Source organism: Ursus americanus, chromosome 34 (genome assembly GCF_024610735.1).
Source record: "Ursus americanus isolate L20-20 chromosome 34, mUrsAme1.1.p, whole genome shotgun sequence".
Lineage (NCBI taxonomy): Eukaryota > Metazoa > Chordata > Mammalia > Carnivora > Ursidae > Ursus > Ursus americanus.
Genome location: NC_142160.1, coordinates 17,259,085 through 17,282,678, shown reverse-complemented (window position 1 = coordinate 17,282,678; position 23,594 = coordinate 17,259,085). Strand labels below are relative to the sequence as shown.

The following is a 23,594-nucleotide window of genomic DNA, read 5'->3' as shown; positions in this document are numbered from 1 at the left end:
TTGGCAATGACAGATTTTACAGAACTGCAGTCTGAGCAACTGGTATACAACTCTCTACAGCATAAGTCAGTGTTAGTCTTTTGCTCTGAATGCTTCTTTATGATATATTGGACTAAGAATGTGGGTTATTATTTTGGATGAAACCATTGTGCCAAGTCAATGAAAAATGGCAAACATGGATTCCCAAGGCGAGTGCTATTTCATTCATCTCAGTAAAACAAAACCTAAAACACAAACAGTCACATTTGTATGTGTGCATCTGTATAGTGTGTTTACTAGCGATGATTATATATGTGATTGGATTCACTTCCAGTTTTTCTGTGCACCACCCCACATCGTCCATAGAACTTTTCGAAGAAAACGAGTTGTTCTTTGGCCCTTGTAAGCTATTTGGATGCATGTCATTTTTGGTAATCAATGGTGACAGCTCAAGTATTCATAAAACTCTCCTTCCAATCTATTAAATGAATGACTCAGGGTGCATATTACTCTTGTCGTTGTGTGTTTCCTTGGTAAATTATCTTTTTTCTACTTTGGGGGTTTTCAATGACTTGTATGTTAATCTTAATTAACCTAACTAATGGGGATGATATTTTACAGAAACACATTTGTGCCATGCCGAAGTCTGCGTCTTTCTGTACTATTGTTATATTGCCTTGGTCGAGGCACTGAGCTCTCAAATTTATGGAGATAAAAATTGTCGTATGGCAATTCATCTTTTGGTTTTTAGAATTGTGTATCACCATTCTTTTTCTCGTTCCTCATGGTGTTGATGACGATATCAATGTGTATATTTCTAGGGAATAACAGGCATGCAGGGGGTGTCCATACCTCAGAAAACCCAAGAGCAAAGCAAGAAAAGAGAAATTTTTCTGTAATTTCTTTGAAAAATGTATTCCCAGTTGATTGACATGGTAATTCAGGTCATAGATCCATGTGAGTACAAGGAGGCAGACTGTTGTCACTAGAGAGAATCACATTTGGTGGTTACATGTGCCTCGTAGTCTATAGAGCAGTTCTCATTGTGTGTAGTTGGTAGACTGACACAACTGTTCCTATGGACTTTGAAATTGATAGATGCACCCTATAATTAGATGTTGATGTGACTCAACACAAGAAATACATGCAATTTAGGATGTAGTAACTAGATAATCACCTTCAATTAGAAATCTGCTTTGTGTATAGAAATCCAAGGAAAACATGGATCTTGCAAGGGTCAGTAGCTCAGAGAATCATTTCTCCTAGTTCAAGCCTTAGGGTTTTCTGTCTCCTCTCCCCCCTCCCATGTTTCCCTTCATTTAATGGCATCTTATTAGGTTTTAAATGCCTTGTTTGGAATTCCTTTTTAAATTAACATAGAGCATCTTATAATTGCTTAGGGAACTGTCTGTGGTTAGCAGATTATTTTAAGGCGATTATTATTACAAACTTACCATAGCTTTAACGTACCTTTATATTACAGGGGTATATGAATGAATGACTTTGTCAGAATTGTTAAACTGTAAATGTTTGTCAAGCTGAATAAGTGATAAAATGATCATCTACATCTTTACAGTAATTTACATAGAAGTCCAGTAATTAATCAGGCAATTAACTACATCTTTGGAAAACTATATGATCTTCTGGGAGGAGGAAGAAGGACATTTGTACGTGTAAAGAAGGGTACACAGATTAAATACTAATCGGTGGAATGAGGGCTTTTCACTTGTGCATAATGGGGATAGTAAAGATGACTGCAAAATGGGGAAGTAACTCCTTCGTAACATCCTGTGACTTCTTTGAAAGAGCAAATGCACATTATTTACTCAGTCTGTCCATTGGAAAAATCCCCCAGTTAAGGGCAGAGTTTGGTTTTCTCCACAGAGTGTCCGTGAGGTGGTGTTTTCTCCTCCCTACTCACATGTGATCCTATTTCAGCCTTCCTATCCTGTTCCCATGCACTTCACTTTTTAAAATAATGATGGAATCCCCACAATCTTATTTTGTGTGTTTTGAAACAGCTGTCTAAACACTTTAAATCTAGATAGATTCTCAAAGAAATATTTTTAGTTCCCATAAGTTTGTCTAAGTCTCATTTGTCCTCCAATGCATGTCAAGACCTAGCTGCTTCATGATGACTTTTATAAGTTCTTCATTGTTTATAACCATCCTATGAACTCTTGCAAAGTTTAGTCTCAAGGACCAACTTAGGACTGAAGTTGTTACCATCATTTCCATTAATTTTGAGCTTGTTTTATGTATTTATTTAATCACAGGCAATATTTTAAGTTAATTGAGTATAATGATGGTATTCTTGACTTTTTTTTTTTAAGAAAGAGTGAGAGCATGGTGTGAGGGGTGGCAGAAGGAAAGGGAGAGAGAGAGAGAATCTTAAGCAGACTCCATACCTAGTGGGGAACCTGACATGAGGCTTCATCTCATGACCCTGAGATAATGACCTGAGCCAAAATCAAGAGTTGGACGCTTAACCTACTGAGGCACCCAGGGGCCCTGGTATCTTTGACTTCTGTCTCCCTTTCATTTCCTGGCACAATGCTGGGTATATAATAGATGCTCAGTAAATAGAAATTCTTAGTACATATTGCTGTTTGCAATTTGTCCCTGTGATATCTGATTTTTATTTCCTTTTCAATTTAAATAAAGAGCTAAGGAAGCGAAGCCACCTAGCTGGGCATCCAAGACAATCTACTTTGTTCCCTTCTAATCAATTTTTTCCCCAGATAACTATGTCTGAAGGCTGAGATCATAGAGATCAAATATGGTCCACATATTTGTAAATAGTAACTACTTATCCAGCTGTTCGAAAGTAGATCAGGCACAATAGTTGTTACTGGAAGGAATCTACTGGAAGTTCTGTGACATGTCAGGGAAATGGGGGAAAGGATTCTTTAAATTTTCAGTGGTCCTTCGAAATGCTGCAGGTTCACAGCTGTATGTGTCATAGCCTTTATTTGACTGATGACCCAATTAATTTTGGGAGGTGAAAGTATTGAGAAAATCAGAAGAATCTGTGTCCTTGTGATATACACAGAAGGAATCACTGGTTTAGGAGGTAGAGACCACTGCTTTGACAGATGGGTTAACTGTGGCCTTCTATGGTGTAAGAAGAAAGCTACTAAACCCTTTCTCTCTCATGTTCATGGTAGTATATATCATAAAGAAGAGTTGTAATCTAATCAAGTTTGCAGATGCTGTTGAAAGATCTACCACAGAAAGCAAATAATTATAATAATGCAGAGTTTCAGTACTTTGCTCCATATGAGGTCAGAATGAATGTGACTTTGAGGAGCAATAAATAAAAAGTGGCTGGTCAGAGGGTAGCCCTTCTTACAGAGAGGACTTGGAAGCTAGGACCATGGAGATGGTACTGCTGTTTCTCATTTCACGTGGCCTCCAGGTTGTTCTGAGTCCAAATATAGCACACATCTTGTGGGGCATACACACCACATGCTGCAATTCACTGCATCAATTATCATTGTACCTGATCCTTTTGGGCCCTTTCCATTGCTTGCCAATTTGATTACCAAGAGAAACGCAGGTTTCCAATCCTTCATTTTGTTTTCTATTGAAGTGTCATTGACACACAAGTTTCCATGAGTTTCAGGTGTACAACCTAGCGATTGGACAAGTCTCTATGTTATGTTATGCTCAACACACATGCAGCTTCCAATCCTGCATTTTAGCAGCAGAACCAGTAGAGGGAAATAAAGGTCGCCAAAACCTAAATCCATATTAAAAACTAGAAAGTATAAAAATGAAAAGTAATACAGCCTCAATCAGAAAAGAAAAGAAAAGAAAAGCATTTATGGTTGTGAAAGCATATGCTTCACTGGGACCAACTTTGCCTGCGTTCTTTTACCAGAAATGAAGTGCTGATTATACATCGTGGGCCTAGTATACCCTAGTGTACCCTAGTATACCCCTTAAGGGGAAGGGGCAGATCTTTCCATTCCAGTGAGATACCACCACAGCAACTGAGGTTAACCACATTAATGGTTCCCTTGCTAACATCCAATATGATTACACCTACTTTAAGCATCTCCCAAAAGCTGTGAGTCATTAGCGTCTTTCCTCAGGAAGGACCATCAGCAGGCATCAGACTTGATTACTCCCTGTTATGATCTGACGTTAGGATTCATTCCGGCATTTTTACTGTATCAGTTTGCTCAGGCTGTCATAAAAAAATGGCACAAATGGAGTGACGTAAACAACAGAAATTTAGTGTCTCACAGTTCTGGAGGCAAGAAGTTCACGAGCTGGCATCAGGGCTTCCTTCTGAGGGTCGCGAGTCTCTTCCATGCCTCTCACCCAGCTCCTGGTGGTTTGCTGGTGTCTTTGGCATTGCTGGGCTGGTAGAAGTGTCATTTCCATCTCTGCTTTCATGTTCACATCATCTTTCCTCTCTCCTTGTCTCGGTGACCAAATGTGCCCTTTTTGTGTGGACACCAGTCATACTGGATTCAGGCCATCCCCAGTGACCTCATCTTTATTATATCTGCAGCAACCCTGTGTCCGAATAAGGTCACATTCTGACGTACCGGAAGTTAGGACTTCAGTAAAAATACACATTGTGGGGGGGCACAATTCAACCCATAACATAGACTATTTATAAAAGCAGTAATTTTCCAGACAATTTAAGTGAATAAAACGTGCAAGACTGACTGAATCGGTTGCCTGCTAAGCACATTTCATCTGTTGCTTCCACACATTTTTTTATTTTTATTTTATTTAAATTCAATTAGCCAACATATGTAGTACCTCATTATGCTTCCACATGTTTTTATTTCAATGAGGAACAGTGGGGATTTTCTACTCTTGAGATGTTGTCTCCTTTATTGGGAGCTGGAGTCTGAGGGAAGTGTTCAGGCTTGTTTTCTCTCTGGGGCTCCGCTGTGCTCTCAGCCCCAGGCCTCCTCATGACCAGACACTCTGCTATTTGAAACCTGGCATAGAACACATGGGATGCATTCTGGTAAAGTGACTCAGACCGCTGACTCATTCTGCCCTGTAGAGATTACCAGCCAAGCTGCACCTTGGAACACTGCAGAGGGAAAAATACCAACATTTTCCCTCAGCACTCAGAGCACAGAGCAGAATGAATGCCCAGATCACTGCTAAACTTCCCAAACAAAAGGGAACGTTTCCTCAGGGCACGATGAAGCATCATTGAACCACTGTAACCTGTGCTTTAAGACTGAGCAAAGCAGTCCGAAATCTGGTTTACCAATTTTAAGCACCATATGTGATTTCTCATGGTTGGAGCTTGAGAGTTTTTGGAAATCAAGATGGAAGTACCACTAGAATATTTACCTACCTTGTTGTGTCGTGGAATGTGCAGTGGGAATATTTGGGGGGAGCGTAGATGATTTTTGATTAGTGTATTATTGTGAAGAATATGGTAGATGATTTTTCAAAGCCAACTAGCCAACCAGTGGAAACACATATGGAACCTCTCCTCCAGGTTTTCGGGTCATAAGTCCCTCCTCGTGAGTCCGGGCCGGCCACCTCCTTCTTGCTAAAGAGTTCACGTTTAATGTTGAGCACTCACTGTGTGCCAGACTGTAGAGTGAGGACTTGCAAGCATCATCTCATTTAATCTTCCCAGAAAGCCCGTGAGGCAAGGGTGCTGTGGTCACCCCTGCACAGGTTAAGGTAGCTGTAGCAGCTGTAACAGATAAACCCCAGCTCTCAGAGACTCAACACCAAAGTTGTTCCGTTTTGCTCGTGTAGTGATCCACTTTGGTGTTCCTGGTCCAGTGGCCACGGGCGATTCTGAGACCATGTTCAACATTGCGTCTCCTAAGATGCCTGTGGACACCTCCGTCCTATCACTGGGATGGGGAAGAGCGTGGAGAGCCGCAGTGGGAGGTTTCATGGATCTGGTCTGGATGTAGCATCCATCACTTTGGCTCACCTCTCATTGGCTCTGTCATGTGGTCCCTTCTAGCTGTAGGATCTAGCTATGTGCCCAAGAAGAAGAATCACTTTGAAGAATATTAGCCAGTCTCTGGCACAATCTTTTGGGGGTGAGAACACTGGAATCTAGAAAGATGAAAACATTTATCTAATGTAGAGGCAGAGCTAAAAGCCATGTTTGTCCTGCTCCACTGCTATCTTCACTACAGGACATGGTACCCAAGGGCAAGACTCGTTGTAGTCTTGAGGCCCATCCAGGGCTTCACTAATGAGTCATCTAGAGTCAGTGATTGCCCTAAACTTGGGGTGTCAGAGAGCCTAGACCTCCCCAAGCAGTCCGTGGTTGAATTCTCCTTTTCCCTTACTCCTCATACCAAGCCCCCTTCCTCTATACCTTCATGTCTTTACTTCTTTTAAAAATCATTTCAGTTTTGATCTGTAAAATTTAACTTTGAAGTATTCGTCGTGAAAGTAATTCTCAGTCTCTAACCCAGAGGAGATTTGGTAAATAAATCAAGTATATACAAGTAATAGGAACAACGATTATGGAACAAGAGACTGGGTAGGACATATCATGTATGCAGGAAAGAAGTGTGATGTTTCTTCTCAGCCTGACTCAAGAATTCAAGGATACGAGTATTCTGGTTTGCCTTGCTGTGATAAACAACTTGTTTCAAATCGGTATTCCAAATGGAGAGCAGCCTAATCAGTTGGTGAAAAAGAATTTAATGGTAGAGATCCTTCACTGAAATGAAACAGTATTACTTTTGAGCACTATACTTACTCCAAATAACCAAAGCTCTGAGTAGTTGAGGTCTTAGGAGTTCTCAGCTCATACCTGGCTCAAGGCTCCAAAGGGATTCAAAGCAAATGCCAAACACAGGTAACTTTCATGGTATGAATTTAATAATCAGTGTGTCTGAGGCATCTGAAATATACATTTAGACCTAATAACGCATAGCTTCTTGAGGACAGCGGCAGGATAAAAACATGAAGATAGAACCACAAAAGTAGACTTGCACGCCTTTTGAGCTCCATTGAATGGTTCATGGGTGGCACAGTCAGGTAAGTGTCTGCCTTTGGCCCAGGTTGTGATCCCAGGTCCTGGAACTGAGCCTTGGTCGTCCTCCCTGCTCAGTGGGGAGTCTGCTTCTTCCTCTCCCTCTGCCCCCCGCCCCACTCGTGCTCGCTCACTCTCTCAAATAAATAAAAACCTTTTTTAAAAAAGAAATCCTTATTTAAAGAATGGCTTATCATCTCAGTGGCAGCAACACTTTGTCTTTGAAACAAAATGTTCTAAGCAGCTAAATCTTATATTTAGAATCCTTACAATTTGTATGTAGGTAGCTCCTTTTGCAGATGGCCAAAAATATTTCCAAGACACCAAAGAAAGCCTGCAAAACCAGCCTACCCAGAAGTGCCTTATGACGGAGTTCCCGTTACATATCTACGGTTGGGATTGAGTTGGAGCCAAGTTGATGTTTCGGTGACAACTTTTCTCTCTTTTACCTATTGGCCAATTTCAAGTGGACTTAAAAGATTCACAAAACTTAACCCAGCTAGCCATACTTCTCTGTATTTATTTCCCTAAATGGTACAAAATACCTCAGTACAGTTTTTCTAGCAATCATTTTGCTGCAGGAATGAGATAAACAGTGACCCAAACTTTAAAGATTATAAAGTTACTCACTACGCACTGTGCTTTTTTGGGCATAGGGTGGTGCCCTAGACCTCTGTCTTTCTCTCCTGTTAACACTGACAAAAATGCATTTACATGGAGGGAATGGGACGTGAGGTAGAGAAAACACAGAGCCTGCCCCGAGGGTAAACCTCTCCTCGGGGCCCAGAAATCCCCACTGACTTCCCTGGGCAACTGTGCAGCGAGAATGAGATAATGAGATAAGATGGAAGGCTGAGGGGAATGTAAGTGATGCTAGCCTCAAAAGTGGTTATTTGGCTCCGTGCAGAAAGTGAGCAAGCCTGGAATCCATGCCATTCCAGGAAGCCCAAATATGGTTGATTGGTAGTGAATCGACAAGGTAGGGTCAGTGCCCCCACCTGATGGCATTTTACTTTCTGTGTCTCTAGCGGAGAGTGGCTTTGTAAGATGCAGATTTATAGGCAAAGGTGGATGTGTATGATTCATTACCATCCCCTCCTTTTTATTACATTTTGTTCTCACCCCCACCCCAACATGTCCTTGTACCTGCTTTTGTACCAAGAGCATGGAACAAAACAGGACTGCAATACCCTGAGCCAGAATTCCTGACATCATGGTGCATTGGGTCCAGTTGGCTCCCCTCTCCTCGCCTCCTCCTCACAGTGAAACGGTGTTCCAGTTATGTGCTGCTGTGTCGCGAGCCATTCCAAGAACCTGGAGGCTTGAAATAAGATATTAGTATTTCTTCTAGTGTATGGGTTTATTGGGTTTAGCTGGGCAGTGCTTGCTTGGGGTTTCTCACGTGGTGAACAGTCAGATGGCGGTTAAATGTGAGCTCAGTTGTGACCATCACCTGGCTTGGGTTTGTCCCAGCATGACTCTGAGAGAGACTTGCCACAGGAGTGAGCTTTCTGAGAGAGTCAGGCGGCAGCTGCAATTTCTGTGACCTAACTTAAAATGTCTCAGAGTATGACTTCCACCATTTTCTATTGTTCAGTCAGGTCTCAGAGATCAGCGCAGACTGATGACAAGGGAAATTGGCAGTGGTATGCTGGTAGGTGTCTGGGAAAAACAATACACACACACACACACACACACACACACAAACACACTCATATTACTGTTACAAATAATATATAGCACACAATTTACAAAAAAAACCCTCTTCTTTGTAAATAACTGTATCATCAATTAAATCTCACGAATGAATTAGTTCATTTTTGTGCAACTCTTGCATTCTAGTCGACAAATGGGTATAGTTTCAATAAGAATGGAGCTGGTATTTCTGTTTTCCTTAAGAAAGTGAAACAACAAAGACTTTTGTCTAAACATCACCTGCTTGTCAACACCAGGAAGGACTACTTTGCTGAATTAAAGAATAGTTTTCAAATACTGGAAGATCGCGTCCTCAGGGTTTTTTGGGTTTTGTGCGTGTGCTGTTCACAATGGGGTGGCCAGAGACACAACACGCTTTGAAGTTTAACTTATGTTTTAAATTTTTCTCTATTACTTTCTTAAGTCCAGACCTGGCAGATTGTGCTTGTAGAGAGCCAGATCGTAGATAGTTTAGATTTGGGGGTCCAAGATGCAAGCTTGAGGATATTTTATAGGAATTTGAGTAGCAGCTATTTGAAAACGTTTAGTTCATGGGCCATTACAAAGTGGGCTGCATTGGTCTGTGGACTTAGTTTGCCAACCTGATCTGTGGAAGCAATAAAACAATAAAACAAGCTTTGATATGTAGTGTTTGCCAATTTCCATAAATACTCTTACTATGACTGATTTGCAAGCACCAATATGATCTCATCAAAACAGTTGGGAATAGTTGATAATACTTCATTGTATAATTGGAATTTGGTCCTAAGTGTTCTCACCAAGGGGGCGGGGGGGAGGGGAGAAAAAGATAAAATTCTAGCTATGTGAGGTGACGGATGTATGAATTAACTTCATTGTGGGAATCCTTTCTCAATGTATACATATATCAAACCATCAAATTATAGCCTTTAAATATATTATAATTTTACTTGTCAAACAATACAAATGGGGAAGAGATGTGCAGAAGCCTGCCATTATATAGCATTTCTGCCACGAGGGTATTATAGGTGTAAATAATCCAAAGAACACAGATAATAGTAACAGATGATAAAATAATTATGAAGGGATGCATTTCAGAATTTGACTTTTGTTTTTGATACGACTTATTTAATGTAAAATATGTGATTTGATTTTTGTAATGGTTGTGTTTAATTTGCAAATGGTGGGTTTGCAGATTTTCCCCCAGTTTTATAATTGTCTCTTGCTAACCTGTACAAGTCAGTTCCAGCACACCAGTGGGAATTAGACCCCAATTCTTTTTTTTAATGATTTTTGCTTTTTTTAGTTATTTATGAGAGAGAGAGACAGACCGATAGACAGAGCGGAGGGAGGGGCAGAGGGAGAGGGCAAGAAGACTCCATGCTGAGCACAGAGCTTGATGGGGGCTCAATCTTACGACCCTGAGATCATGACCTGAGTCAAAACCAAGAGTCAGATACTTAACCGATTGAGTCCCCCAGGCTCAATTCTTGATGTGAAGAGGAGCAGGTGTGCAGGCAGAGGGAAGAGATTGAAAGTGGCTATCTTTGGAGTCTGCTTACCCAAGGAGGGAATTGCTTTTGGTATCCAAGGCTGTGTCATTCGGTCCCAGACTTTTTTCTATAAATCAAGGAAAAGTAGAACCTTCATTTATGATTCAGAAGTTACTTACCTGCTTTCATGCATTTTGGCCAACAGTTAATATCCCATATTTCCAACAGTTAATAATCTCAGCTCAGATTAAGAGTAGGCAGGGCCACCCAGCAGTGGGAGATAACGGGTCATGTGTACAGTACTGAACAGCATCGAGTAATTAGTCTTTGAGGCCTTTCCTGTTTGGACACAGAACAGCACAGCCACCCCCGCCTTCGCTCCTCAGTCAGTCACCACACATGCTGGGGACTCAGGCTCTTGTCCTGGCAGCCTGTTTCCCCCCTCCCTGCTCTCCTTTCTTTAGCTGGAGACAAGAGCCTGCTCTCTCCAGCTACACATGGTTCCACTTTCTTCCTGAGCTTCCACAGCACGGGCTGCATTAGTGAGTCCTGTAACCGTCTTTGGACCACACCAGGGATTGTCTGTATCCCTTCATGGCTCTCTGCCTTTTCTCCCCTTTTTGCACACCTTTGCCTTTTCCACATGTCCACCTGTTCCTCAGAATCGCTGCTCCAGTCCTCACTGCCTGAGTGTTACCACGCTTCCTTCCAGTAGCTTCCTAATGCATATTTATCATTAAAAAGCCAATAAAAAGAAGTCTTTTATACGTCATCAAAATGCCTATGGCTCTCCATTTGCAAGTGGTATTTCTGGTACCTCCGTCACTTTATTTGGGGACCTCATTTACATTCACATTCACCTTTGGGGAAATGGCCATATTATCAGAAGGCATTCTGAATAAATTCTTGTGTTACTGCATCATCTGTAAATACCAACTGTACATGTCTAGACCTTCAAAAGTCATAAGCAGGCAATTCTGTTTTATTGAAATCCTTTCGTAGGATGAGGTCAGTTGACCCTTACCTTGTGAAGGAACCCAAGTATCAATGCCCATCTTTCTGATAAGGGAGCTCCAGGAAATTGGTAGAATTAGGCACCTCTTTTGTTTGCCCTTCAAGAAATGTTGGTATTTGGAAAGCTAATAGGTAGACTTTGGTTCTAGTCACTTTAATCTTCCCATAAGATGGCAAAGAAACGACAAAACACCCCTATTAAGATCCTTCCCTCTCCTCACCACTTCAGCCCGGCTGAGAGAATTAAGAACCAGCATCTCACAAAATCCACCTGTGACAATTTGAACTTTCTTCATGGCACAATATCAGATTCTCTTCTGCATCTCCGTTCATGAGGAGGGAAACCCTCAGGACATAGTGATATGCTGGGACGACTGCTCTTTCGCTCTGTAAATACATTTTTTAAGTGTACTATAGTGTCATTTTGATGGTTTAATTTCTGGAAGGATTTGACTAATTGCATTTTTAGGAACGTATTCAGACCAGTTTTAGCTGCCTGGCATTACTTTTAATAGCAGCTGTTGCTTACCTTTTCTCTTGTTTATTCTCTCTCTCTCTCTCTCCCACTTTCAGAGTTATTTTGCTGATTTGGAGACCTGACCTCAGTTTAAATTAGTTCGTCTGTAACAGTCCTGTGAATCACATGCAATATTTTAATGGTTAATTACTGCATTACACCAACTTGTCATAGAAAAGTAGGCTGTGAAGCTAAAGGAAAATTGCTCCCTTTTCTTGTGACAGAAGAAACCTCAACAAAAGAGAGACAGTGGAGCGTGGCTGTCTGAATGCCCCTTTCCTGTCTGTGTACATAAATGCTGAATCGGTTCCCTGAGTAACGAGGACTCTTTCTCAGTTCGTGCTGAAATGAAATAATAAATTTATACCAAACAGCCAGTGGCAATTCAGAGAAATAAGGAGACTCAAACAAAGGAATAATTTAGGATGGTTACTTTCTAGAATAGACCTCTTTTTTGTTGTTTCTTAATCAACAGTGATGGGTAAGGTCGGGGGCGGTGAGGTCTAGTGGAGAAGAGTGGGTTATGATAGGTCGGTGGTGTCGCCTAGTGGTGGAAAAGGAAAACAGATAAGGTGCTAGAACTAGGATTTGGTACTTTATTCTTTTTTTTTTTTTTAATAATGATTTTTTATTATATTATGTTAGTCACCACACAGTACATTTGGTACTTTATTCTTCTTTTATTCCTTCAAATGAATAATTTAATGTGCATTATATTCCTAGCACGGAGCTAGTCAACACCTTGAATAATTCAAGTTACAAAAATAAATATAATCGTAGCCAACATTTGTTGAGTGTTTACGATGTACATACGTTGTATTCCAACCCAGGGACTTCTATGACAAGTCTTTCAGATGGGTCTATCCTTATTTCCATTTTATAAGTGGATTGTGATAGAGTCTTCTAGAAAAAGTAGCTCGTGACATTAAGTGTTTGTGGCTATGTCTTGCCTTCCAACATAGTAGAGTAGCATTCTTTTCATGATGCCATTATGAAATCTAATTGTCCTTTTCTTCTCAAATGCCCATGCCAAGTACATCAGTTCTGGCCTTTAAAAGTACTTTTTACCTCAAACCGAAAATGAAACAGTCATTTTCTACCTACCCTCCCATGTCATTACCTACCTATCCGTGGAGCCCAAACAATGAGGCTCCCAACTTATACTACAGTCACTAACATCACTAATTCATCCTATTGCACATCAGATTGGATAATGTGTCCTTGGTGCAGCAGGGTTGAAAAGGAGGGCTTGAATGCATGCACTCATTTCATTATCCACTTAAGCACTCATTAACATAGTCATTTGTCATCAAACATTTATTGAGCAGCTACCATGTAGGTGAAATATGGACCTGATACTTCAATATAGTGGTTTCCATCCTCCTTAAGCTTATGAATGATTGGTAATTCTAATTGACTTTAATGGGCCAATGCAGGATACCAGAGTTTCTGACTCTATAGCTCTGCGGTGGGACTCAAAAATTTATATTTCTAGTAAGTTCCCTGGGATGCTGATGCTGCTGGCCCAGAGACCACAGTTTGAGTTCCATTGGCTTAGAGCCATTTGATTCAGGTCCCGGCATTTGGATGTGCAGACACATATACTGAGGAAGGGAACTGGCATTCATTGACTACCTACTATCTCGCCAGCACTATGATAGGTGCTTTAGGTTAGTTAGCTTTCAAAATTCTGAAACCTTCCCAAAAAATTCTGCAACCTTCCTTTTGACATGACATGACATAGGTAGTTATTACATTTATTTTACAGGTCGATAAACTGAGACTCACGGAGGGAAAATGAACTACCTCAAGCCACAGAGTAGGCATTCCAACCCAGGGACTTCTGATTCCAAAGTCGTTATTCTTTCCCGATTGTTCTATGTTGGATCACAGAAGAATAAGCTTATTGTTATCATCATCATTGTTATTTCTCATCAAGTATGAGAGAGAAGTTCTGATAGAAAAGATAAGAAAGGCTGTGTTTCCCCAAAACTTAGTGGCTTCAAAGACAACAATTTAGTATTTCTCATGATTCTTCAGGTCTTGCCTGAGCTCACTCATGCAGCTGCAGTCAGCTGATGGCTCTGATGTGGCTGGGTCATGTCGGGTGGCCTCATCACATGGATGGGGCCTCAGCTGGGAAGGTTGGAAGGGATGGCTGGGTGGCTGAGCCTCTCCTTAGATGTGGTCTTTCATCCCCGGCTTCTTCACCTGAAAACAGAAGCCTTCAAAATGGAAAAAGCAAGAATTTTGGGGGCTCTCAAGTTCCATAAGGTCAAACCACATAGCGCCAGCCCAGACAAAGAGTGAGGAAAGAGACTCCACCTCCAGATGGGAGGAACTGGAAATAATTTGTGGCCATTTAAAATCCATCAGACCTCCAAACAGGACTGTCTGGTAGTTATCTAGTTTCTTAAGTATTTGTAACTTTTTCATGGTTTTAGTTGTCTTCGATTTTATTCAGATAAAGACCATCCTATTAAGTGTTCTTAAGCCCATTAGAAGAGTCACATAAGTAATGAATGTTGGAAGAGGACAGTGATGAAATGAAGTTCTTGCTTGTTGACTGAAGCAACTGATGATACATCTTGTCTCCGAGGATGGGACCAGGGCTCCAGGGCATCTGTATTCTCCTTGCAGGCTTAAAGGTCTTCAGTAATAAGAAGGTTTTTATGAAATAGTTTTAAAATACTTATGAAGATTTACTTTGACGGGCACCTGGGTGGCTCAATCGGTTAAGTGTCTGCCTCCAGCTCAGGTCATGATCTCAGGGTCCTGGGATCGAGCCCCACGTTGGGCTCCCTGTTCAGCAGGGAATCTGCTTCTTCCTCTCCCTATGCCCCCCCACCCCGCTCCTGCTCCCTCTCTGTCAAATAAATAAAACCTTAAAAAACAGATTTACTTTGATTTTTCAAGAATTCATAATAATAGGAAATTAGAATGTAAACGGACATCTAGGTGATCAGGTTAGAAATGTTCATTCAAAACACTTATGGAAGAGGAAACTGGGCAAGTTTGCATTTGTGTATGGATAGTATAGTTTCAAAAATATAATGTTTGCACGTCTCAAGGTAATATATTTGTAATGAGACATTATTGATCTCAACAGAATAGGCTGCCTATTTGAGGAAAGTCTGTTGAGGTGAGCCATTTTATCAGCTTGAAGGCAGAGGGAGGGATACTGCAAGGAAGAGAGTGGTATCCCAGGGGTTGACACCCTAACCCCGACAGGGAAGAGAAGAGAAGGGAGAAGTTTTCCAGAGCCTGGAAGGGGAAGACTGAAAAGAGATGGCCACCTCAAGAAGAGTCCTTGGCCAAGGAGTGGCCAAGTTCAAGGTGATCCCAACACCCACTGGGGTTTTCCGTTGGCTGAAACCAACAGGAAACCGGAGGCTTGGAAGAAACTCTAGATGCTGTCTATGAAGCCACTGCTGTGGCAGAGGGCAGGGTGGAGGAGAGTGGAGAAGGCTCTTCAGGGACACAAGGAAGACAGCTTGTAGACAGACCTAACTGAGTTCAGTTAGAAGACTCAGCTGACGTGCCAAGGCAGTACAGAACCCTTCCCAAGGTGATGTGTGAGGCTGTGATACACAATTTTCTGAAGAAGTGGATGAAACATAATTACAGTGCTTTTAAGCTTCTCACTATCTTAGAAGAAATAAAAGGATTGAAATTTGGAAATAGAAAAGAGGACACATCTCAAGATGTGTGTGTCCCATATGACTGAGGCTGAGGCAGCATCAATCCCTCACCTCAAGCCAGGGGCAATAGGTTCTGGAAAGCCTCCTCTGAGAGACTCATATGTGCCCCTTCAGTTTGGGGGGACACTGCTGTTTGGGCAAATGTTTCACTCTTAAGGGCAAAAAACATGTAGATGGGCTATGTTAACAGAGAGATCCAGAACAGGTGGCTTCACGGAGTAGCCATCACCCCGAGAAAACTGTTGGGGTAAAATGAATGCAGGAATATTTATGTGGGCCAGATCTGAGCCACGTGCAGGAGACAGCCAGGGTGCATTTTGTAATAGATCCTGCCCGAGAGGGCTGACTTGAAGTGAAAACAGAGCAGAACTCAGCTGGGAGAAGCCAGAAGCAGAGGCAGCTTCCCCAGGGCTGGGGAAGTGATGAATAGGTATGGATTCCAACCGTCCAGGAGTGTAGGGGAGATACGGTACAAGAGCTCTGACGGTCCACCAGGAGCCCATACAGTGACCCACCTGTGAAGAGCTGGAAGCTCTAGTATGCAGGTAGACCATAGAGTAACAACGAAGTTTTCTACTCTTCCTACCTCATCTGACTTCCTTGTCCCTGAGGAAGGTCAAAGGTCCAAAACAACAGCAAGATGAATGAGGAGTAGAGGGGATGGGTGGGGAAGGAATGGAGGAGAGACCATACTGCCTCCCACCAGCAGTGGGCCTCCCTAGGGGAGGGTAAAAGCTTAACTCCATAAAAGACCCCAAGTTTGACTATGAAATCGAGACTCCATCTTGTGGATTGAAATGTCTGAGAAGCTTTGCTTCCTGAGAGTAACAAAAGCATGTCTGGAAACATCATGGCGTTTGCCCGATGTTTTTCATAGGCTCGGGGCAAGAATTAGCCCCATAGCGTGATCCTACTCTTGCACCTTGTGAGTCCTGCTTGTTGCACGGACCTGTATATATACCTGTAGGGAAACATGAGTTACTGTTTTCTCTGAGTTAAGGAAGGTGGTGGTGTTCCTTTCCCCATTCCTTCCTTTCCTTCTGCCAGGTATTTGGTTCCTTTGTGAATTCTCTCTTCTTAAAAGCTGTCTTGGTTTTTTTCTGTATGACAATCTGTTGGAAGCCAAATGGAGAAAGCAGTGAAGGAGGGAGCAAACAATGTGTTTTTGCTTAAAGGCCTGTCTTCTAAGGATATCCCTGGGCTTACAACGTTTTGGCTGTATGAACCCAAAGTGAAGTGATTTAGAACTGAACTATACTTGACAGGAAAGTGTCTTGGTATCAGCATGAATATTAAGAGCTGGTGTGTCCAGGACCAAGATTTGTGGCATATTTTAAGCATGTTATATATAAAGGGGAGGGGGAGAAAGCTTTCTTCTTGGAACACCCTGATAGAACTTTCCAATGATTAGTACCTTTTTTTTTTGCTGACAAATTTAAAGTTCACGAAGCTTTCTATTTTTTGTGTTTAATGAAGATTTATTTACAAGTTTCAACTCTGGATATCCATCCGTTGTTGGATTTTAGTTTTGTATATTTGCAAACTTTCTTCCATTTTATATTCATGTCCCGTGCTGGGCACCAACACGGTACACGAATTTGTTTTTGTTGCTAAAAAAGCAAGTAAACATGTTAACATTTAATCTTCCAGTAATGGAAACGGAAACAAAAATCTCAGCAACTTACAATGCTGTTCGGAGATATTTTTCCACTGCCTGTTGTGAGAAGTTAGGGTATGTAACATAAATGATGTATGGAGCCGTAGGAATGCGACTTTTCCAGACTACCTTATGTCTAAGGAACATTAAACATAGGGTTCTCGTTTAGCAAATAAATAACCATTCATTTCAATGGCTGCGTAGTCTGGACTTTCGTGCATATTTTTGCAAAGATAAGGAGAGGCCATTAGGGATTTAATATAAAATAAATCGCCAAGGGGTCTTCTTGTAGTCCTAGTCTTTCTGCCACATGGTGTGTTACTAATGTGCATAAATGGGCTTAAATGAATTTGTTATCTGTATTACATTTGCAGTATGTATATATTTATATATTATTTTTTAATTGTGTTTAAAAATAAAACATTAAATACATCATTTTGGAGACTTGAAAACGTAGAATACGTAAATCAATCAGCTTCAATTAGTATTAAAAATGTCAGTATATTAGAATTGCCTGTGGGTATATTTACCCCACAGAGTTTAATATATTTTAGTTCTGTCATCTATGAGGTAGCCATATGGTTAATTTGTCACCTTGTAAGAATAGACTGTTACAATCCAAGCTCGATTAATGACATAACGCTTATGCACCATTGAAAGAGTCATGTCTTGGTTGTTTTATTGATGCCCTAGGTCAGATTCTGATCATCATCTCCGTGCAGTATTGATGGCTTTCGCTAAGCAAGGGGTTTGCCACTTTGCTCTCTTCTTGACTTACTTTCACCGTGTTTACAGTTACAGATAGAAAGCGGCAGGAAATGTTCTGTATCATATCAAACGATTTCATTATATATATTACTGCATCCACAAGGTCATTGCCATAAGAGTTTACCTTTGGATTTTCTCTCTCTTTTTAACAGTAAGTGGAAATTATCCTTTTTACAATGACCAGTGGAACTTAATAAATTCTAATCTGGTAAGAGTTTAAAGATAGATGCGGTCTTCTTTAGATGAGATTCTGGAATGATTCCAAGTGGTTTTGATAACCATTTTCAAATATAGTTACTCATCTCATAAGAAAAGCTTTGAAGTTTGTCCCGTAGAAATAGCTCTTACTAAACAAATGATCATTTTAAGAAATTACATAGTGATGACAGTTCATTTTTATTACTTTTCATTAGTGACCCACCGCGTGATGTAGGATTGTTGCATCCGTGCTAAATTTTCTCTATTTCATCTTCCACATGTCGACTGTGGCATAAATATATTCTAATATTCTTTTCTGCTATTCAATTTTATTTGAAGCTACCATTCTCAAAAAGAGCAAAAACTTTCTTGATTACATGCACCCAATATTTCCTTTTCAAGCAGTCTTAATGCTCCCCTATCATATTTAGATATATCATTGAACTAAAATATTTATTAGATAACTGGTAGACCTTGGTTGATAGCTTTCACTCGTATTTGTTTCTGAACACAAATGAAATCACCGTTTTATATAATCTAACACAAGGAGTAAGGCAGTTGGTGAGCATGTGTGTGTGTAACCTTTGCATTTGACTGGTAAGGAAAATACGACTTATTTTGACTTCTCTAAATTTGACCAATTTATCATTTGAGGGTTGTTATTCTTGCTTTTATCACTGCTTTACAGAAGATGTTTATGGGGCATAGGCTTCAACAGCAGGAGGCCTTTTCTGAGAAAACGTTAAGCGTGAAGTATGTTTTGTAATGGATTCATATGGGATTCAGTGTTTGTTTCCCCTCATTGATGATGTAGGCACACAGTCCAACATTTATCAGTGATCTTAAATAGATGAAAATCACCTTTGATCCTCTATTAATCCAGGTGGACGAACAGACGAGCCAAGGCTCACTGCAGAGGTGAATTCTATGTCCGGAGGACTCAGGAGCAGTGTCCTCCTTTTCCAAAACACTAACTGATGCAGAAGTTTCTTAACCTCACAGAGGTTAGCAATCCATCGCCAAAACAGACACCAGCACTTTGGGGTGACAATGAAAGATAAAACAACAACAACAACAACCAAACAACAACAACCAAAAACATGAATTGGAGAATTAATTCAGATATTTTTAATTTAAAATAATAACACCCATAAATGACAGTAAAAAATCACTTCATTTGCATACTGCTTTGCTATTTCCTAATAAATTATCAATCACATCTCTGATAGAGAGAAGATGGGCTTCTAATCTCTGAGTCCTTGGTCTCTCAGCCGCTGCTGCTGCACATTCCAGGTTATTTGCCACAGTTTTTTGGGGTTTTTTTTTTAAGCAGTCACCTGGACAGGAATCTGTTTTGTGTATATCACATTTGAATATAAAAAATTATAAACTATACTAAGCAAGTCAGTATTGACTTTAACACAATTGCTACTAAACAAAACAGAATTTATGGTATCCATAAAGATAGCCACAGCGATCACATCGTTCTCTCGTTTGCCCTTCTAGTTGGAGTGGAACTCTTACTGCCTGGACCACCCTGGCTTACTGTGCTCACAGGTCAACGTTCTTTAACTTTCTGATACACACACGCTCTTCCTCTGAGTCCAGCATGGTATAACACGGCCCCTCCTATGTTTAACAAATTTTTAGCCCCCTCTTTGCCCAACTCTGAATCTCAGTTTTCTCTGTTCAAGATTCCATTCAGTCTCTATTATAACAATCTGTTTGTTCAATTGTGGCAAAAATACATTTTACTGATGAAAATTTGGCAGCACGCTTAAGGCTTTCTCCTTGCACATTCGTTGTAAACCACTGATCTTAAATTTAAGTATCATTGTCCTACATAGGAAGTCTTCCACCCTAGTGACTTAGACTGGATCTCATGGGACTCTCTAGTTCTTTTGCAAAAGTTAGCAGTAAGCATGACAGTGGATTACGTCCCTTTCTCCTCAGAGCCTCTCCTGATCTTGGCCTTAGGGGTGTTACTATTTCCAGTGTGAAAAAGAGTCAAGGGAAGTTGAATCCAAGGAAAGAGAGATTTTGTAGCAACCCAGATCATTTATTACAGAAACTTTGTCCTCTTAGATGGAGAGTCTGGTTATGTGTTAAGAACTCTCTAATGATAGTAGAGAGAACCAGGGAGCCAGGAGCTTTCTATGGCTGTTTAAGGTACTCTGGGTGAAGGTCCCTGAGAATATTCTGATGCTTAATCTTTAACTGTTTTCTTCCTGGTGAGCACTTCCTATTTTAAAATATGCAATTATTATCCCATGTTCGTAGCATCACTATTCACAATAGCCAAGAGGTGGAAGCAACCTGGGTCCATGATGGATGAATAGATACGCAAATTTGAAATATACATACAAGGGGATGTTTTTCAGCTTTAAATAGACAGGAAATTCTGACACATGGTGCATCATGGATGAACCTGGAAGACATTATGCTAAGTGAAATAAGTCAGGCACAAAAAGACAAATACCGTATGATTCCACTCACATGAGGTACCGAGAGTGGTCCGGTTCATAGAAACAGATAGTAGAATGGTGGTTGTCAGGGGCTGGGGGAAGGAGGAAAGAAGAGTCATTGCTTAGTGATTACAGAGCCTCATTTTGCAAGACGAGAGAGTTCTAGAGAACTTTTGTTGTTGCACAACAGTGTGAATGCTCTTTTGTTTAATTATGATAGTCACCACACATACATCATTAACACTACTGAACTGTACACGTAAACGTGGTCGAGATGTTAATTTTATGTGATGGGTTTTTTTACGACAATTTAAAAAATCTTAATGCAATTGTTATATCGCTGCTCAAGAGATTCAGCTCCATTTGCTCTGTGTGGGGGACGGGAGGAGAGAAACGTCATTCTGAGGTGCCTGTCAGCCTACATGTTTATCATATGGGTGAAATCCGTAAAAACAAGAAAGCAAGACTCAAAGCGAAAAAAAAAAGTGTGATGTGACCAAAAAGGTAGCTAAGGGCGTCTGTGGTTAGAAAGGAGAAGGATCCCTTTCTTCCCCTACCGATCATCCTAGTTCTTATGTTCCATAGATGAGAGAAATCATATGATAGTTGTCTTTCTCTGCTTGACTTATTTCACTTAGCATTATCTCCTCCAGTGCTGTCCATGTTGGGATAAAGAAAGGGGGGGGTAATCAGAAGGGGGAATGAAACATGAGAGACTATGGACTATGAGAAACAAACTGAGGACTTCAGAGGGGAGGGGGGTGGGGGAATGGGATAGACCGGTGATGGGTAGTAAGGAGGGCACGTATTGCATGGTGCACTGGGTGTTATACACAACTAATGAATCATCGAGCCTTACATCGGAAACCGGGGATGTACTGTATGGTGACTAACATAATATAATAAAAAATCATTAAAAAAAAAAAAAAAAAAAGAAAGGAGAAGGATATCTGCCAGACAGGCCCCCTCCTACTCTCCTTCATTCCCTGCTTGTATATGTATGAATATCAGGATTTCTATTTAAAACACCACATGATATGCCACCTCCTTCTCTGTCCTGTCCAGATAGGGTACCAGAACTCTCGCAGGGTCTGGGAAATCCTCTCACCCCAGGGAAAGCTCAGGAAGTTTTATGTACTCAAGAATGACTGCTGCGTTTTTAGCTGGCATGGCTAGGCCCCTCATGATCCTAGGGGAAGTTTCAGAGCTTCTAGGAGAGAGGCATATGTAAATAAAACCTTGACATTGGCCTAGAGAACCACATTTCACCTCCATCAATGATAAAGCAGGGTTATTAAATAAAGGCGGATGCAGATTGGTGCATATAACTTCTAAGTATCCAGACTCTGGGAAAACAGTTTTAAAAAATACTAATTATCTAGCTGTATTTCTCTTGCATAGTAATAGATAAGCACATAACTGTATTTTTGTTGTAAAACATGCAGACATTACCAAAAGAAAGAAAAGAAAAGAATATAGCTGAAATCCCAACTATCACCTCAATCCCAAACCAGAAGTAATTGCCAGCAATATATGTATATATAATGATGAAAAAAAAAAGAAAATAAAGGGATATATTCTTTCTGGCCAGGTAACTCCTATTGCTATTTAAAAAAAAAAAAAAAAAGTCACATAAAATTTAGGTAACTTTAAGAGTACCCAAGTGTCAGAATGAAAAGTAAACCTCTCTCTCCACCCGATCTCTCTCTCAGGAGTAACACTGTGAAATGCTTGTGTGTGTGGTTTCATTTTGGAAGCAAGCTTAATCACTGCAGAAAGGCATCGATGTTAGCTTTAAGCAGGCGTTCTTTCTACGCAACCATTCATAATAAAACAGATTGCGCGGGTAGCATCGAGCACACACTAGACACTGAGCTGAGTCTGGGGAAGGTAGGTGGCGAATCACGTTCTTTCTTGGAGTCTGCTGAGATTCTCGCCTTCTTACGATGCTGTTTCCTGGCATGTCCTTCCTGAGGATCCCTGATCTCTGAAGCCACTTCTCACTGCTGGGGATTCTTACACTGTGTGTTTCGAGCTGTGCCCTTCGCTGCCCTTATCTCGGACCTCTCCTCACCTCCTACCCAGCGTCCATCAAGTCCTGTCAGCTCCTCTGCCTAACGGCTCACGAAGCCCTCCCCTCGTCCCGTCCGCGAGGCTGCCACATTCATTCAGGTTCTTCCTCGTGCCTTGGACGGTGTTGCGAACCCCCTTTCTGGCCTCCTCCTCTCTGGACAAGCCCCTGTCCAATCGACCGGATTCACTTATGAAATACAAGGTGGGGCATATTGCTGCTCTGTCACCTATGGAATAAAGTCCTGCTGCACCTTCTCCCCTCTTTGGTAGGAGCCCCGGGGAGTACAGCACTCCCCTCCATTGCTTTTCCTCCTCCTTTGCGTCTGTTAACTCCAGAGCCCCTGAGGCTCAGCGCTGCACCTTGTCCTCGGTCCTCCTCTGCTTGGGGAAGAATCGGGAGCTCTGCCTCTTTGCTCTCCTAGTTCCATTTATATTATTCTATCAGAGTGTTTATTGCTTTATAATGAAGCTTCTGGTTTGCTTACCTGGCTCCCTTCTCCATACTGCGCCTTTCTTTGAGTATGGAACTGTTGTTTTCCTGGCTCTTACTGTGAATTCCCAGCACTTACCAGAGTGCTGCTCCCTGTGAACTCAGGCTGCAAGAATACATGTCTTTGACCCCTATGCTTGCTCCAAATTGGGGTTTTCTAATTTTCATTCTTTTCCTCATTCAGATCCTTTTTTTTAAATCCTGTTCCTTCTCTATCACCTTCACCATCATTTTCCTGCTCCTGGGTATTATTCTAGGGGATCTCTCATAGCAATATATGGGGAATTATCACAGTGAGGTCTTACTTTGACAGCCCTTGCCTTGTTTCTTATTTGGGGTTATTGAGCCAGTCAATTCCATGACACCTTCTGCAGTCCCTTTTCTTGGCTATTTAAAAAATTCCTCTGGCGTTGGCAGGGTTTGTAGCTTGGGTGGCTGTTAGAAGAGCATTATGCTTTCTTCACTAATTTACAGGGCAACATTTGATGACATGCATCTTTTGTAGAGAAAAGGAGTTTGCTTACCCAAATTATACATAAACATAATTTAAGTATTGGAGTCTTGAGGA

The 23,594-nt window shown here is 41.2% G+C and overlaps 1 protein-coding gene across 8 annotated transcripts in view; it reads left to right on the top strand.

The window, feature by feature from the left end:
• The window catches only part of PRUNE2 (prune homolog 2 with BCH domain), a 249,271-nt gene that overhangs the window by 74,218 nt on the left and 151,459 nt on the right, over positions 1-23,594 (top strand). The window lies entirely within an intron of this gene.